We start from the raw sequence: 17709 nt of genomic DNA on the forward strand, positions 1-17709 counted from the left end.
ACAAGGTAAAATGGATGTTAACTTATAGATGCTACACATATGTTATATATTTTAATATCATAAGTATATTATGATTTTCTTTTATCCAAAAAGCTATTTGTAAATTTATTAATAAAAACAAAATTACAATATACCAAATTGAATTTTATTATTTTTATTACTTTTAATTTTTTACGGACACTACAATATCTCCCCCATATTGGGTTCTATATTAATTTTAACTGACATGTAAATGTAAATAAATGTCTTTAGGATTAATCACATACGTTTCGAACCAACTAATGTGATTCATCCTCAAGACAAGGTGAACAAATCAATCAGGCTTTATGAATAAATAGTATGGATGGTTCATTGCCCGAAGATAGCCGTTGAAAACTAGCGGTGGGTGATTAGTTAAAAATGACAGTTAGTTAATTAAAATATTATAAATTTAGTTACAAAGTAGTTGTTAGGAATCATAAATATCATAAATTTAGTTACAAAGTAGGTGTTAGGAATCATTTATATTGTTTCTTTTTGAATATAGTATGATACATCCATACTATTTATTCTTGAAGATTGATTTATTTTTTCACCTTGTCCTCAGGATGAACCATATTAGTTGGTTCGAAATGTCAACCAAATCCTAAAGATGTGATTAATCCGAAAGACACTTATTTACATTATGGATCACAAAAGTCTTAAATCTAATGACATGTACATATTTACAAATCCCTTAAGTCTTATAAATTCAACTTATTAATATAAATTCAACATATTAAACTGACATATAAAAATGTTGACATGTTTTTTCACACTACACCTAGACATCTCCTCTTTCGAGATAATAAATCCACTTATAATGTAAATTAGTTTGTAGGAATCATTTATATAAATTCTTCTTTAATATAATATGATACATCCATACTATTTATTCTTGAGGATTGATTGATTTTTCACCTTGTTATGAGGATGAACCACAATAGTTGGTTCGAAACGTAGACCAAATCCACTAAAGACATTTATTTTCATTATAGATCAAAAAGTCTTAAATCTAACGTCATGTAAATGTTTACAAATCCTTTAAATCTTATAAATTCAACATTTTAAACTGATATATAAAAATGTTGACAAGTTTCTTCCTATTACACCTAGACATCTTGTAAGAATTATCCATCTAAAACTCCACTCTCAATCTTCCTAAAAGGAACTAGTCATATTAATATTTATCTTAAAAAACTCATCTTAGTCTATGGACTCAATAATTGACGGAGAATCTTAGTGTATAGACTCAATAATGGAAAGTTTATTTTCATGCAATAAATTGCATAACCATTATTTTTTTTGTGTAATGAAATTTTTTATTCACCATTATAAAGATATTTTTTTTTTCTTTTTCCTCACACTCAATTTTTCCTTCATCACATCTTAAAAAAACAATTCCTTAAACTATTTCACATTCAAAGTTCTCCCCCAACCAAACACCCCATCACAACAAAGGTCTTTTTGTTGTTATACTTCACAATTCTCAAAAATTCTTTCCTTAACATTTCATAGAATCAAAAAATCTTTTTTAGATAACAAAGTTTTCTCTTTTGTAGCTTGTCACATATAAAATCGTTGTGATACGTCAAATAACTATAACAATATTTTCTAATATTTTTTAAGTAATATATCACGTCACACTAAAGATCTCTTTAGTATAACACATCATATTCTCCCAAACTTTTCTTTCCATAACCCACTCTTCATTTCACACCTCAAGAAAGATTTTTTTTCATGTAATATAGTATATATCATTTACTATTTAAACAAAATTATAACACAAAATATATTACACCTACTCAATAAAAAAACATAGGACAAACATCAAACCGAAATTTTCTACAATATAATAAACATAAATTTAAAATATATATAACTTTTATCACAACATATTTTTACACCTTTAAAATAATAATTTAATCATTACCATTTATTACTAATAATAAAAATATTAATTCTAAACATCATATAACAAAAAAAAAAAAAAAAAAACATATTTAATTTAAAATAACCCATCAACATTATAATATAATCTTGTCATTTTATAAAATCAGTCTATTAAATATTGGTTATGACTTTATGCTTATCATACAACCATATTTTCAAATGACTTGAGGTCTAACTAAAAACAACTCACCTACCGACCTTTATAATAATAACATGGTAAAAGACAATAAATTTTGATTAAAAAAAATCAAATTAATATATTAATTTATTTTATTATATTTTCTTTTTGATAATTTAAACTTATAAAATAAAATAAAAGTGGAATCAAACCAACCTTTATAATAATAACATGCTAAAATACTAAAAGACAAAAATTTTGATTTAAAAAAATCAAATTAATATATTAATTTATTTTATTATATTTCATTTTTGAAAATTTAAACTTATAAAATAAAAGTTGAATCAGAGTAGAGAAAGAAACAACCTTTCTTATTGACCATTGACGTACGCCTATCTAAATTAACACAACGTTTTTGAATCGTGACAGTGGTGAAAAAAAAATACAGTGATATAATTTGAATTGTTCAGAGCATTAAAATTCTAAATCCATGTGTAATATCAATAACATTTATTTGGATGGATGTCAATATATAGATATTTTAACTCAAATTTTTACTAAGATTGAAAAAGAGCCAAATTATTGACGACTAAGTTTTAGTTTAAATACACGGAGCTTCTGATCATTTGGTTAAACTGTCACACATCTTTTGTCTCCCAATGAAATTGGATTTTCCTGATTCGGTAGATGTTTAGACTCTTGTTTCCTCCAGCGAGTCAGCTTTTGTCCTTATTTAAAATAATATTTTAACACTGTACTCTCTGATGTGTCTTCGTTGTCTGCTCTTTACTTGAGCTATCCGTCAGTTCTTTTGTTTGGCTTTAATTCTCTGCTATTTTGGCCTATCGGACGGAGGAGGTGGCCCTCTCCTTCCGGATCATGTTCTGCACCGTTGGATGCAACCAACAAACGAGGTATCTAGTCAAAATCCATTCCTGATATTTTACACACTGGAAGAGCGGAAGAGGAAGTGCAGGATGCTCGCTCGCTTGCAGAGGTCTCTGGTTCGATCTTCGCAACGGCCTTGATCTCTTCAAAACTTCGCAACCATTTCACTGATATAAGCTCGGGGGATCCGGAGCTGAATTGCCGAATCAACGGTAGGGTTAAATTGATTGTTGTTGTCGCATTTCCCTGCATTTCCTAATCGCCGGTTTCCGAAATTCAGTGTAAGTTAACAATCACTGAGAATACATCACTGCCATTATATTCAGATATCATTGATAATGGTGTTCCTAGATTCATAAAGAAACTTAATTTAGAAGAATTTTGTGTTACATTTGTCTAATTTAGTTCAAGATAGGCAGTGGAACCAATGTAGGGTTGTTGTTCTGATTATCCCAGTAAATTTGGGCGAAGTGCATTGTATTTTCGAATCTATGCTCGTTGTTTACCAAAGCTGCTTATCCTAAGTTGATTGAAAATTGAATAAGTTGCACCTACATTTGTAATCCAGTTCAGGGATTTAGCTGAATTTTGAAGTCGTCAATATCAGTTTCTTAATGCATCAAAGATCGGGGATTTCACCCTAAGTTGTTGACGAAATTCTAGCAAATGGTTAATCTGGATTTCGTATCGTTACTGGAGTTTACGGATTTAACTAAGTCATCTAGAAAGCTTTGATAAAATTTTATATAACCATTTTATTGGAGTTCAGGGATTTAGCCGAACTCTCAGAGTGAAAGTTGCGGTAAATTGTCCATCCGTATTGTTATCGAGTTCATTGATTTAACCTATCTCATTGAGCTAATTCCACTAAATTGCGCATTTACATCTTTAATGGAAGAGAAGATTTCAGTCATTTGATAAATTTTCAGTCTATCGTGCACCTCGCTGTCACTGAAATCCGTAACTTATAAGTCATCTTTTCACAGCGACTTAGTCCCCATCCCTTGTCACTACCAGATGAGTTATTCAACTCATGCTAATAGTGGTAGTTAGACTGAGAAAATCCACCCTTGGCGCCCCATATTACAGCTTTTAGAGATGAGTGGTGCACATAGGAAAATCATGTACTTGCAATGCTCTGCAATATTACAGTCTATCACATATAGATGTTGAATACATTAGCTCAGTGGGTTAGCTCCATCTGTTGGAAGTGACTGTTTGAAGGTGTGTTGCCAAGAGGTCACAGGTTCAAATCTGTCGTAGTCCCCCCGGGTCACCTGCTGCTCCCGTGGCTGGCAGTATCCACCTTCCTTTTGGAAATTCCGCGGAAGAAGTGGGGTGCTCCACGAGGGAAGTTTAACAGATTTTAGTGCCCTTGATAGCCTTCGGGCTGACCAAACTTGATTCTTTCCTCAGAAAAGATGCTGAATACATTGATTTGACTGTTAAAATGGAAAATGACCTGCGATTTTTGGCTGGTATGATGCTAGTTGCTGCATTTGTTGATCTTTTTTCCAAAATATTCACAGATCGTGAATCTCAAGCACTGGTGGTTAAATTTACCAGATTATGTAAATTCAATCACCATGACTTAAATCAAATTGAACCTGTGAGGCAAATCTTTAAATAAAATTTGCAAAAACACCATTTAAACTCCTCTTGACATACAATTTGACATTTTTGCTCAAATTTGAAGTTATAAAATAATATGTCTATCTGTTTTTTGTTTGAAAAGACGAAGTTATGACAAAATTTGCTTAATTCGCTTTTGCACTTAAATGGAAAACCCTATAATATTTATTTGCATTGGCGAATGCTTTCCAAATTTATTGGTGCTGATTCAAGCATGAACAAGAACCAGGTAATTCAGGTTTCAATTATCATGTTATTAGAAAGTGCAGTTATTCTAGAGTATAATTTTTTTATTCATTGTCTTTCATTATCCTGTTCAAAATTTTCAATGCAGTGCTGAAAAATATTTTTGTGTATGGAAAGAAGGAATACATGCTAGGACTTGTTAAAACTGTTCCTCCTGATTATCAGAAACTGTAATCAATATTCATCATTCAATTACCTCCTTTGCACATGCCATAAAAGAGAACTCTTTTTTCTTGCATTACCCTTGTAGTAGTGGCATTTCTCCTTTAGGCTTTCAAGGATGCCTGTCACTGGGAAAAAAACTGAAAAGAGTATAAAATTAAAGGGCTTTGTACCAAATTGGCACATTCTATGTGCGCCTCTACCAGGGCTTACTGTTAGAAATCCACACACCTCAGGTCTGGTCTATGTCTTAACTAGAAGCATACACACACTAGCAGTGCCTAACTTCAAAACAACTTGCACGGAGGAAATATAACAGCAATCAGATCAATGATAGTAAACAAGAGTTTAATGCCCAATTTACAATGTCTTTCTTTCAACTAAATTACCTAGGGCCAAGACCAATTCCTTTTCCGCCCAAACAAATATTGTGGCAGTCCTTTGCCCATTAAAACAAAAACAATAATTTACATACCAGGCAAATGTCAAGACCTTGCTGCTGTAGCTCTTCAAACCCTACAACAAACCCTTGTACAGCTCACCAGCTCCTCGCCTAGCTCAGCAACTCCTTTTCTGACCTTTTAGCCCTTGCTGCCAGCTGTTCCAGCCTCTGTTCAGCCTCCTGTCTTCCCTCGGCCAGCCTATTATGTCCTTGTTCAGCTAGTTCTGGGCTGTGGATGCTTGACCAGGCCTGTGGCCTTCTCAGCCAGGCCTGCGACCTTCCTGCAGACTGCCCATCTCTTGGGCTCGCAACCCCTCCTATATAACCTGTGGCCCTTCCAGCTCTTCAAACAGGTTGCGACTGGTCTGTTTAGGCCTGCGGTCTCACTTCAATCTGCCTGCGGCCTATTCCTAGGCTTCCTCTAAGCTGTGGCTTAGATCCCTTCAAGCTGCAGCCTCCACATAACTTCTTTCTTCTCCTTAGTGTCACTGTAATATCCCCAATTTTGTTTTTCAGCATTAGAGATGAGTTTGGGAAGAGGACGCAATTCCGGCACCGGGACTTAGGAGGAAAAGAGAATATTGCGGCCCTAGTGGAAAGTGGGGACCACAAGAAAGAGAAATTCGACCCAAGGAGGGAACTCACACTCTTGGAAGAGAGAGGAAAGGGAAGAGAGTGCGAATTAGGGGAGAGAGAGAGAGAGTGGGGACCACTAGGAGAGAAGGAGCCATGGATTATAAATAAAGCAAAAGGCGCTCATTTTGGGCATCTATTCATCTATTCAGAAACTTGTCTTTGACATAGCATGCTTGAGTGGAAGCCAAGTCTGCAAGTGTTGTTTAGCACACGAGTGTCTCCGAGCGGAGATCTCAACCCTTGCTTCAGTGGACTTCGAGTGCCAGCCCAAGGAGGGAGTTCCATCCTTTTTCGATTGTTCCAGCAGTGGGAGTGCGAGTTTGTGTGGAGGAGACACTAGCAGCAACGCAGGGACTGCGTAGTGCTTGGAGGAGACACACTTGGGAGTTGAGGAGTGAAGGGAGTTTGGGCCTAAAACTTGAGGTGGAGTCTGGGGAAGTGTTGTGGGGGCTTTTCTAGCATTTTGGTGGAGCAACAAATGCAAAGTCTGCTACAGGCTACATCTTTTGCTTGTGGAGGAGGGCCAAGCGTTTGGGGTCAATTTTGGAGCGTCAAAACTAGGACAAACCCTTTTTGGGTTTTTGACAAGGACCTTAGAAATAATTTGGCAAAATTTTCTAGGCAGATTTGAGGGGTCAAACAGGGGTCCCAATCCAGGCAGCAGCTAGAGGAGCTAGGGAAATTTGGGCCGAAATTCCGAGGTCAACATTTGGCCAATTCCTTAATGGATTTTTGTGAGTTATTGGTGGAGAGACCGGGGTTAATTTCCTGGAATTTTTCGAGTACTGGAGGAGGTCCTAGCAACAGATCTTCACACCCAACAACTTATTTCTGGGCAGTTTAGCGCAGAGCTAGGAGATAGAGCAGCAACATATTTGAGGGGGACTTCTTATTATTCATTTGGGCTTAGCTAGCTTGCCTTGAGCAAGCCCAGGTGCACTCTTTCTAGCACCTCATTGTACCCTATTCATATTATAATAAAATGGCTCAACAGTGCAGTTTTTGGCTTTAAAATGGTGTTCTGATGCTTGAGTATTTTTCTTTTTGTTTGCTTTGTTTATCGTTGTATATTTCCATTAGCAATATTACAGGCACGCCTTGCCACACTCTGAAGTAGACCTCGAGTCTCCTTAGAATCAGAACCCTGAATCTGCTCCCAAATTTGTCCAACACAGTGGTGTATTTATAGTTTTTGCAAGGCCATGTGAAGGGGTGCGACTCTTGAACTGTCATTCATATACTTGAGCCAACTTTCAATTTCTTAAGCTGACTCATCTCAGCCCAATATAAAAAATATTAAATGCTTTTCCTTGCGTGCAAAACCCCAACAAACACCCACACCTTGGGTGCAAAGCCCATGAATCAAACCAGAAAGCCCCAAGGGCTTTTCCAGCTGGAAATACCTTTCGAGCTACCAAATTTCAACACTTACTACCGCAGAATTTCTTTTAAAGTCACTCCAACACTAAAATAAATCAATAGATGGGTGGAGTATGCTTCAGAACAAGAACAATTGTCGTGAGTCCAATGTCTAACTATCGCAGAAAAAGAGTGCCACCTAATTGTTGAAAAGGATCTGATGAGTCATGGCTTTTGGTAATGTCCCTTACTAGGATTTTACCAATCAGCCATTAAGATATTCCTAAGTTTGCCAATCTGCTTTGTACAACACCTTAACTGCTTGTTGGAGTATTTTTACAAACAATTTCTATGCATGAATCTTACAAGTAATCTTGTGGTTGAGGGCATATAATCATTATCTCAATCATCACGCAATTAATATATCAACATCACTAGTAAAAAAACATATAGGAGTAAAAACTTATTCATATGATAGCAACATCACTAGTTTGGAACTTGGCAGCGTGGCTATAGGAAATTGATGGGAAATTGTCACTGTTGTAGCACTCTCATAATTTGATGCAAGTTCAGTGCTGGTATAGATAATAGTAGCCCGGAGTAGTACTCATGACCCTTTCAATGATTGCACTATGATTAGAGCCTTGGCCCCTATTTGATTAATAACTTGGCAAGTGGCAAGTTTTGGGTTGTAGGCATTTAAAGGAAATTGCTGTCGTGTACAACAGATACATTCCTCCAAACTTTGTGCAAACCCTTCGTTAAATTATGTTAAGATAAATACTTGGAGCTTCAACTCTACTTAGCTGCCACAAAGATGAACTCGACCCTTTCAAAATGTAACTATACTCAACCCCCAACACCGATCAATCCACAAAAATCGACCTTGTTGCCTCAAAATCTAGTAGGTCTTGCGAGGGGTAATCTACAAGGCAAAAACTAGATCAAGGGACTGTTGTTGTACAAACTAGCAGGCCTTGTAAAGAGGCATAAGCTAGAGGGCCAACAACACTTGGGATAGAGGCCCACTGTCACCACAACCTGAGTCCCCTTCTCTTCTTGGATTTTCATCGACGGGAGGAGTCCCAATATTCTTCACTTATGATATATATGTCTATGACTGGTTTGGAGTGAGGCAAGGTGGTTCATTCAATGGAAAGGTTCAACAATAGTGTGAGCTTTGGGAGAAGCTAGTAAGGCTTTCCACGAAAAATCCCTTGAAAGGGAGGCTACACGAGACTTGGGCTTCAAATATTTAGTGAGAGGAGGCTACACGAGACCTTGGGTTTAGATATTTAGTGAGAAATGGGTTCATCCAAGGTCAAGGTAGACAAGAGAAAAGGCAATTAATGATTTACTCCAACGAGTACTAAAGCAAATGCCTTAAGTGAAATCCCCAAGTTGAAGGATTAGCTTCTAGGGTTCCCTCTTGGTGTGATGGCTAAGGCATCAAATTTCTGGAGATTCCGCTGTAGGAAATCCACCAAAACTTGAGGATCACTAGAGGAGACACTAAGGAAGAGTTCTATCCAAGTGAAATTCAAAATGCCTTTCTCTAATAGATTTCGCACCAAGCCCTAGAGAGGCCTCCTTATCCTTAAAGGGACGAGGAAAAGAAGTGAAAAAGTTGTGAAAAGAAAGATGATTTATCAAGTTAAGAGTGATCACCAAGGATTTAAGACCAATGCCTAGCAATTGGGAGAATTGGAGTCAAAGATAACCTTGATATGGCAACTTGCTCTTCAAGGAGACCTAGAAGTAGCTTCGCTACACTAAATGAAGCAGCTACACAACACTTTTAGATATTTGTACTTCGATGACACTTGTTGATGGAGTTTCAAGGATGCAAAATGTAACAATGCCTCTAAGAACATTCATTCATTCATTATCCATGAGTAACTCATGCAAATTTCCCAATAGTTTCAATGTTTAAACAAAATTTCATCAATTAGGGCACATTAATAACCATGAGACAACATTTCCATGCATTAGACATTAACCAAAATCAGAAATATAGACTAAATACGACTTACAAGACAACGAAGAATATATCCTTCCATCACAATGCCAAAAAGAAGCTCCAAGAGAGATAGCAAAATTAACCAATCTTCAAAATTCATCCAACTCGTCCAAATTCATCCTCAAATTGCAGGTCTGAAATTCTCAAAGAGAGATATCGAAAATCCAAGTGATGATCTTAGGGAGAGAGTAGCTCTCTCCTATTTATACAAGTGCTAAGAGTTCAATTTGCAAAAGATGAAGCCCATTTACACGCCTAAAATGCTAAGGAACCCACCCATGGTTACAAGCCAACCATGATAGCTCAAAAGTAAATCAAATTAGCTCTCCTAAGCCCACGCAAGGCTGATGTGGAGTCCTAGAGGGGCAACATTAAGGCCTCATGTGCTAAGAATGAGAGAGAGAGCCTGAAAAATGATGATAAAGAGGGGGATGCCCTCCATATGCTGCAAAACATCTCCAAACCCCTATTTGGGCTTTTTGTGTGTGCTCCAAATGGGTCTCATGTTTCACCAAGTGGCTCAAGATCAAGTTGATGCTCCATCAATGAGGGCTAGAAGATGACACATGCCCTCCCATGTCTCCCTAGGAAAGACATAACCTCCTTTGGGCCCTAGATCAATTGCCAAGTGTTGGGTGCAATGTGTAGCCGATTGGGTAACATGGTCCAAGTGCATCATCATCTTTGAATAATTGGGGCACAAGCAAGAAAACAATGGTGCTGAGGAGCCCATGGTGTGGCAATCAATGCTCTGTATGGATGGAAGCCCATGGCTCTCAATGCTCACCCTACAAATACCATTGTGATCCTCTTGAAGGGCTTGGATCCTGTATAGGGAGGCCAAGTCCAAGATGAAAACCCACCTACAATCCTATATAAGATCCAATGTGTCTCCGCACCTTCCAATTCAATGATTCATTAGTGCAATTGAGTAAATAAGCTTGCAAATCAAGGGCAGAATTGGACACTTCATAGGGGGGTTTCCCTTCCAAATTTGGGGCTTTAGGCATGCACTAGTGTTGCCTCCCTTAGCAAGAGAGGTTAATGAAGGACCCTTCTAGGTGGTTTCAACCTTTAAGGGAATGACAGGTCCAAGGTACACCCTTCAAATGGCAGGTGGCATGTGAAATGATGATGGAACTGAGTGGGGACATCGGGAAGGCTCCAAGCCACATGCCATGGTACAAGGGTAGCTATGATGGAGGCCCACACCTTGGGTGTATGAATGTAAGGAGGGAGCAATCGTGGTACATGAGTTACCCCTACCTTTGTTTTTCCACCCTTCTTCATTTGCCTTTTATTGTTTTTTCTTCATTTTACTGCTCTAGGCTCATGGGGATGAGAGCATGATATGTAAGATATAACAATGATTACCCCCTTTAAGGTAGGGCAATTCATCGCTCACTAGGGGTTGGGACATTCATGGGTTCCTTGATGATGAAAGGGGCACTCATAGGGGCCCTAGGAACTAGGGTGATGGCCATAATGGTAGGGGGTAGAGCTCATGTTTGGCATTTGCCCACACGTTAAATTTTATTGTCTTGGCCATCTTTTGCATTTTGTGGTATATATTTCTAGAAGGCTCGCATTTCTATTGTAGCATTACTGTGGATGCATTATGGTAGTCGTAGTCCTTGTTTTATAGTTTGTTTACGATGATTCACTTTATATGTTACGTATAGCATATCCTGTGGCATCGCTTCTATGCATGCCATCATTTTTATGGTTTCGCTTCCAGCTATGTGCATCATGGAATCACTCTATCTTTGTTGTAGCACGCTACTCTATTTAGTGGCTCTCGCTCCTATATATATCAATATTATGAAGATGGCTCTCTGACTTTCTTCTTTGGCTCGCAATTTACTAAGACTGATTTTGTTTCTACATGTCTCGCTATATGGTGGTATTTATATGGCCCGCATATGAGTGGTTTGTCAACAGTTAAACTTTACATACAATTAAGCATTGCATTTCAATGAGACAATTTATGACATCGTATCTTTTGACTAAGTGGCATTGCATTCTTTTCTAAGATTCGGTTATTACACTCTAGTAGCAATCCTATGCTCTATGACATCCTTTTTCAGTGGCATCTCTATATTTGTGAAGACTCACTCCTGTGGAGCAATATGTATTATGTTATTTGGGTAGCATGATTTGATATCTGTATCGATAACCCTGAAGTGAGTCAGTGACTTATGTAATAGTGACCTATCTATCATTGAGCTCTAATACGTTAAACAATGATCCTTGAAGTATGACAATCCCTCCAATAAGACAGTGATGGTAGAAGCCTAGATGAATAACATGACAGTGATCTTCCATGGCTCTGATCTCCTATGATATATTTGACAATTTTCTTCTACAGTATATATGACAGAGGTGGCAGTGACTTTACTCTTATCTGATGGTAGTAACATTGAAACAAGATCTTACTTCTAATTTGATGATGATGACACTTATCTCTATGTCATGGATATCATTTCTTGCAGTGATATAGCAACAACTCAGTTCATAAATGAAATTGTGAACTGACTTGGGTTGGCCTGAGGCCTGATGTGATTAATGATCTCATCGTACTTTGTATCTTAGCTGAACAATTGATGAATATCTAATAGAAGAAGAAGAATTGATTTTTTGGGTTTTCCCCCTTGCGGGGTTTTACCTTGGTCTTCGACCAAATCGTGGTGTTTATTTGTGCATGCTTTTCTTTTGATGTTCCTTTTATTGTTCCACTGCATTATTGATGATATTGTTCTTTCTACATAATTGCATATGATGTAATGAAGTTATAATGATATGATGTTTCAAAGTGTAAATGATGTAATGCAATTATCTTAAGCAAAGAACAATAAAACCTTAAGGAAAATTTACATGGTATCAAAGTTGGGTTGAAGAAAAGTCATTGAGATCACCCCTTGAAAACACCGATGATGAAGAAGTAAAGATGTTGGAGACCTAAAAGAATGCTAGGGTTTGAAGGAAACCCTAGTCAACCTTGCTAGAGGAATTAGAGTTTAGTGATGTCAGGGTTTGGAACAAACCCTTGGAAGAAGTATGGCCTGGATATGATTAAGACTTGAAGTTTTGAAACCCTAGCATGATTAGTGAAAAGTTGTACAAGTATCTGTGGTAGATTCAGTGTACCCCTTGATTCACTCCAGGAGACAATATGTTTGATTTGGTTGTTGGTAGTTGAAGCATCCCTTCCTTTGATGATATTTGTGATATATGGTTAATAACCTGTGGTACCTCATGATTAGGAGGGGAAGGACCTGGAATACAGATTTTGGAAATGATTGCATTTCTTCTAAAGAATCTTGGTAACAAAATCAAGAGGGAGCTTATCTCTTCCTTCAACCCTTGTTAAAGATAAGTACCCTTCTAGACCTATGCAAGTTTATCATTTATTTTATTGTTGTTCCTACATGAATATTTGAGTATTGGAATTCTTCTAACTTCTTGATGAAGATGTGAGTAATTCCTTCTTAAGAATCCTTTGGACACTAAAAGGTGTAGGAAGAAAGTTGGTACAGGAAAGTGGAAGCTAGAGCAAGAAAGGAACTTGATGCTAATTTGTTACAAGATGACAAAGTGTATGTGCTATAAAGGTATCTGAATATTACGAGGTATGTATAATTGTTATGTTGGCAAGTTAAGCCCTGAGGTATGACAAGAATATCACCCTTGAGCCTTAGTTCTTGGTACATAATGGTGCACTTTATAGTAATAGTTAATATGACTTCGATATACACTGATTTGATACTGTTGATAATGCTTGTGATAAATATGGTAACTCCAATGGTAATAATGTGATATTCAGTATCTACTAACCATCTTTTTGGTTGATTTTTGATAAGACTTTGATAAGTTGTAGCTGCCATGATGAATTAACAACATAGTTAATTTTTGCAATGTGACTGACTTGATGGTGTTAGGACTCTGATGATTTTTTTTACACTACGAAATGATGTTGTAATCATGACCCTTGGAGTATGAAGATACTCTTACATGACATTAACCCTTGATGAATGTTAAACAATTGAATAGCTGTGATGACTTGTTCTGACAGTGATATATATATATATATATATATGTGAGAACCTAATATAGTTTAACTCCGTGATCTGATAGTTTTGTTGATACATGACAGTAATATGCAACACAGGTTGATGTCTTGATGGATGATGATTGAAGAAGCTTCCCATTCAGAGGGAGAAACGCCTAATGAGATCCCAACACCTACCATTTATTCACAGTGGATGATTAGAAGTCCCATGATTGTAGAATGAAATAATGAACATCTAATATTATTGAAAGTATGCCTTTGATTATTAATTTGATGAGCTAGCTATTCTTTGCTTACAGGACTGGTTTACCCCATGTAGTATCAGGTTTACCCCATGCAATATCAGGATCCACCACTCGTATATAAGTTGGATTGCACTGATGGATTATTATTGCTAATCAGTCAGATGGACCCTTGTATGCTCTCTAAGCTAGACAAAGTTTGATCGTATATAGCCAGGACAGAGACATCCTCATGAATTGAGATGATGCTGCTATATGAGACAAGCTTAGGCTTGTGGTTGTTGCCTCCGTGCTTGAGAGGGAGAAAAGATGACTATGGTTTTTTTTCTTTATGTCATATATTTTTCTCTGACATTTGATGTCCTATATAAATAGGAAAAACAGAGGACTGTTGCTCAAAAGTATTGCATAAGGCAATATGGTTGAACTCCTCTGTGAGCTATTAGAGCTGTACTAGATATGGGCACTTTGATATGATTTTGATCTTCAAAAAGCAACATGGATTGATGGATGTGACCCTCTTGGGTAAGGGTCTAGGTTGAACAAGAACACTGAGCATAACTCTTCCCCCCTGTTTGAACTCCCAGGGTTGAGGGACCTCTGGATTTGACAGAGTATACCTTAGTTGGCATCTGCCTTTCCTACCCATCTGACCAATGGGTGCTATCTGCTTGAGTTAGGTGCGATCCTTATCATTTATGGTAAGTGGCATCCTGCTCAAGCTAGAGATGCAGTTGTTCTACCACTTGACTCTTTAGGGTCATGTTGGGAAGATCAACAAATAATAGGATAGGTGTTATCCTTACCATTTATGGTAAGTGGTATCCCTCCTATTATCACCAGGCAATGGGATAGGTGCGATCCTTACCTCATAAGGTAAGTGGCATCCCTCCTATTGTCTGTGGATTCTGGTTGGTAGCATTGGCTCCCCAATGATGAGCTTCTCATGTTGTAGCATTTGGTTCCCCGCTGGCAGAGATTCCCAAGTTTTAGCATTAACTCCCCATTGGCAGATATTCTGGGTTGAGTTGGGCTCCCTGAAGTTGTTCTAGATTGAGTTAAACTCTCCGATGTTGTTGTGGGTTGAGCTAGGCTCCCCTATGACATCATATCATTCTTCTTCAGATTTGAGATTGTTCAAAAGTTGCGAATGAGCGGAAAGGAGCTGGGACGAGATATGACTTGATGATGATGATGATTCTATTTCAGATGACTGTATTGATTATTGGATATATGATGGAAGCCAAATGCTTCCCTATGATGATTCTTCTTCTTCTTCTATTAGATTGAGATTGTTTAACTGATGATCAAAGGAACTGAGTTATGTGATAAGATGGAAAGTTCTCCCTAGCTGAGAGGGAGTGTTAAAATGTGGGCAACTTCGGGATGAATTCCTATAGAAACCTTAAGCCCTAAGAAAATCCCATCTCGCTCTTAAAAGAGGATTTATTTTGGTCAAAAAGGGAGAATATATTATATTTGTCAAAGGAAAAAAATATTAATTTGGGTTTGAATGATTTAAAGAAAATATGTTTAAAGTTTGAATTGGAATATTTCCCTCCAAGGCTAATTCATGTCGACTCCCATAATTAAAAAGGCACATCCCAAATCTACTATAAATTGGAACCACGACTAATCAAATGTGATGAATAGGAAGCTCAAATGTCATAATAATTTCCGTGACATCAGATTTGGCATTATCTAGCTTTTATTTCTTGCACACGTCACGCACAATTCTTCTAAGACTTGCTCGCACATTTCCAAGTGGTTCCATGGCCCGTCTACGCTGTACAATGGTTTGTTTTCATTACTCTATGCTCTCTCTACAATATTATATGGTTTGTATATTTCCGGAAGGCTCACATTTCTATTGCAACATTATTGTGGATGTATTATGGTAGTCGTAGTCCCTGTTTTATAGCTTGTTTATGATGATTCACTTTATATGGTATGTATAGCATATCTTGTGGCATCGGTTCTACGTATGGCATTATTTTTATGGTTTTGCTTGCAACTATGTGCATCATCGGAATTGCTCTATCTCTGTTGTAGCATGCTACTCTATTTAGTGGCTCTTGCTCCTATATATACATATATTCTGAAGATGGCTCTCTGACTTTCTTCTCTGACTCACACTTTACTAAGACTGATTTTGTTTCTACATGGCTCGCTATATGGTGGTATTTATATCGCCCGCATATGATTGGTCTTCTAACAGTTAGACATGACATACAATTAAGCATTGCGTTTCAATGAGACAATTTATTACATCACATCTTTTGACTTAGTGGCATCGCTTTCTTTTCTAAGATTCAGTTATCACATTCCAGTAGCAATCCTATACTCTCTGACATCCTTTTTCAGCGGCATCATTATATTTGTGAAGACTCACTCCTATGGAGCAACGTGTATTATGGTATTTGGGCAACATGATTTGATACCTGTATTGATAACCCTGAAGTGATTCAATGACATATGTAACAATTAACTATCTATCATTGAGCTCTGATACGTTAGACAATGATCCTTAAAGTATGACAGTCCCTCCAATAAGACGATGATGGCAGAACCCTAGATGAATAACATGACAATGATCTTCCATGGCTCAGATCTCCTATGGTATATTTGACAATTTTCTTCTACAATATATATGACATAGGTGATAGTGACTTTACTCTTATCTGATGGTAGTAACATTGAACAAAGATCTTTCTTCTAAGTTGATGATGATTATGACACTTATCTCTATGTCATGGATACATTTCTTACAGTGACATAGCAACAACTCAGTTCACAAATGAAATTGTGAATTGACTTGAGTTGGCCCTTGGAGGCCTGATGTGATTAATGATCTCATTGTACGTTGTATCTTAGTTGAACAATTGATGAATATTTAATAGAAGAAGAAGAATTGAATTTTTGGGTTTTCCCCCTTGTGGGGTTTTGCCCTGGTCTTCGACCAAATCTTGGCGTCTCTGTATGTGCATTCTTTTCTTCTGATGTTACTTTTATTGTTCTGCTGCATTATTGATGATATTGTTCTTTCTACTTGCATATGATGTAATGAAGTTATAATGATATGATGTTTCAAAGTGTAAATGATGTAATGTAATTATCTTAAGCAAAAATGATACAACCCTAAGAAAAATTAACAATTTCCACAGATAATTCCACAGAAAAATTGCCACTGATAAATATTTGTACTAACGAAATAGGTCAATCATCATAACATAGGCAGAAATAAGCAACAATAGATTCACACATTTATTTGATTAATTTATTAGAATTACATGCTGGTAATGGCCTCTTCTAAATGTAGAAATTGATTTGCTGGAAACCTGGTTGGCTAATGGTGATGTGAGCCGTTGCCATTATATTTCCCTGTTACTCATGGAAATTGTTGCAATTGGATCTTCCTTCCTCTGTTAAGTGCCAATGGATAATCTGAAACAATTCCCTCTTCAGATTAGCTAGGGTGGATGTTTCACCATTGAAACTAGAGAATAGTGAAATCCCCAAGGAGTATAGTCTCACCCTCGAATATGATCCATACTCAGGGTTACAAATGCTCATACAAAATGCAGAGAGCCACAAAACCAATTCGCGAAATCATCCACACAATGCCCCCCCATGAGCTCTTGCTTCTCCTTTTATTATGATGACTTATTGGAATACTATGGTCAATACAATGGGTTGTTCGAATACCATGGGTCAATTTTCCCTTATTAAATAAAGTGACCTTTTATTATCCTCTTTTCTTAGTCACTTTTAATTAAGTAATTCCCTCGTAGCCCACAATTAATTTTAATTTGTAGCCTAGGCTTCTCAAATGCTCTCCATTCCCAATGCCGATAAAAAGGGACAATATAGCCCTCCATCTACATAATTGGCCCACCAATCAAGACACTGAAATAAAGAATTTGT

At 37.0% G+C, this 17709-nt stretch overlaps 1 protein-coding gene across 3 annotated transcripts in view; it reads left to right on the plus strand.

Moving 5' to 3' along the window:
* The first annotated feature begins 2778 nt into the window (after positions 1-2778).
* The window catches only part of LOC149179081 (protein CELLULOSE SYNTHASE INTERACTIVE 1-like), a 156654-nt gene continuing 141723 nt past the window's right edge, over positions 2779-17709 (plus strand). The window contains exon 1 of one of the 3 annotated variants that reach the window (XM_089420513.1): positions 2779-3189. The gene's annotated coding sequence lies outside the window, so the exon portion shown is untranslated. Of the gene's footprint in view, positions 3259-17709 lie in introns of all 3 variants that reach the window. The other 2 variants (XM_089420512.1, XM_089420511.1) reach the window with 2 other exon arrangements.

The sequence above is a fragment of the Pinus tabuliformis genome, chromosome 4_1, assembly GCF_031772625.1.
Source record: "Pinus tabuliformis cultivar Carrire ecotype Pingquan chromosome 4_1, CPIR1, whole genome shotgun sequence".
NCBI lineage: Eukaryota > Viridiplantae > Streptophyta > Pinopsida > Pinales > Pinaceae > Pinus > Pinus tabuliformis.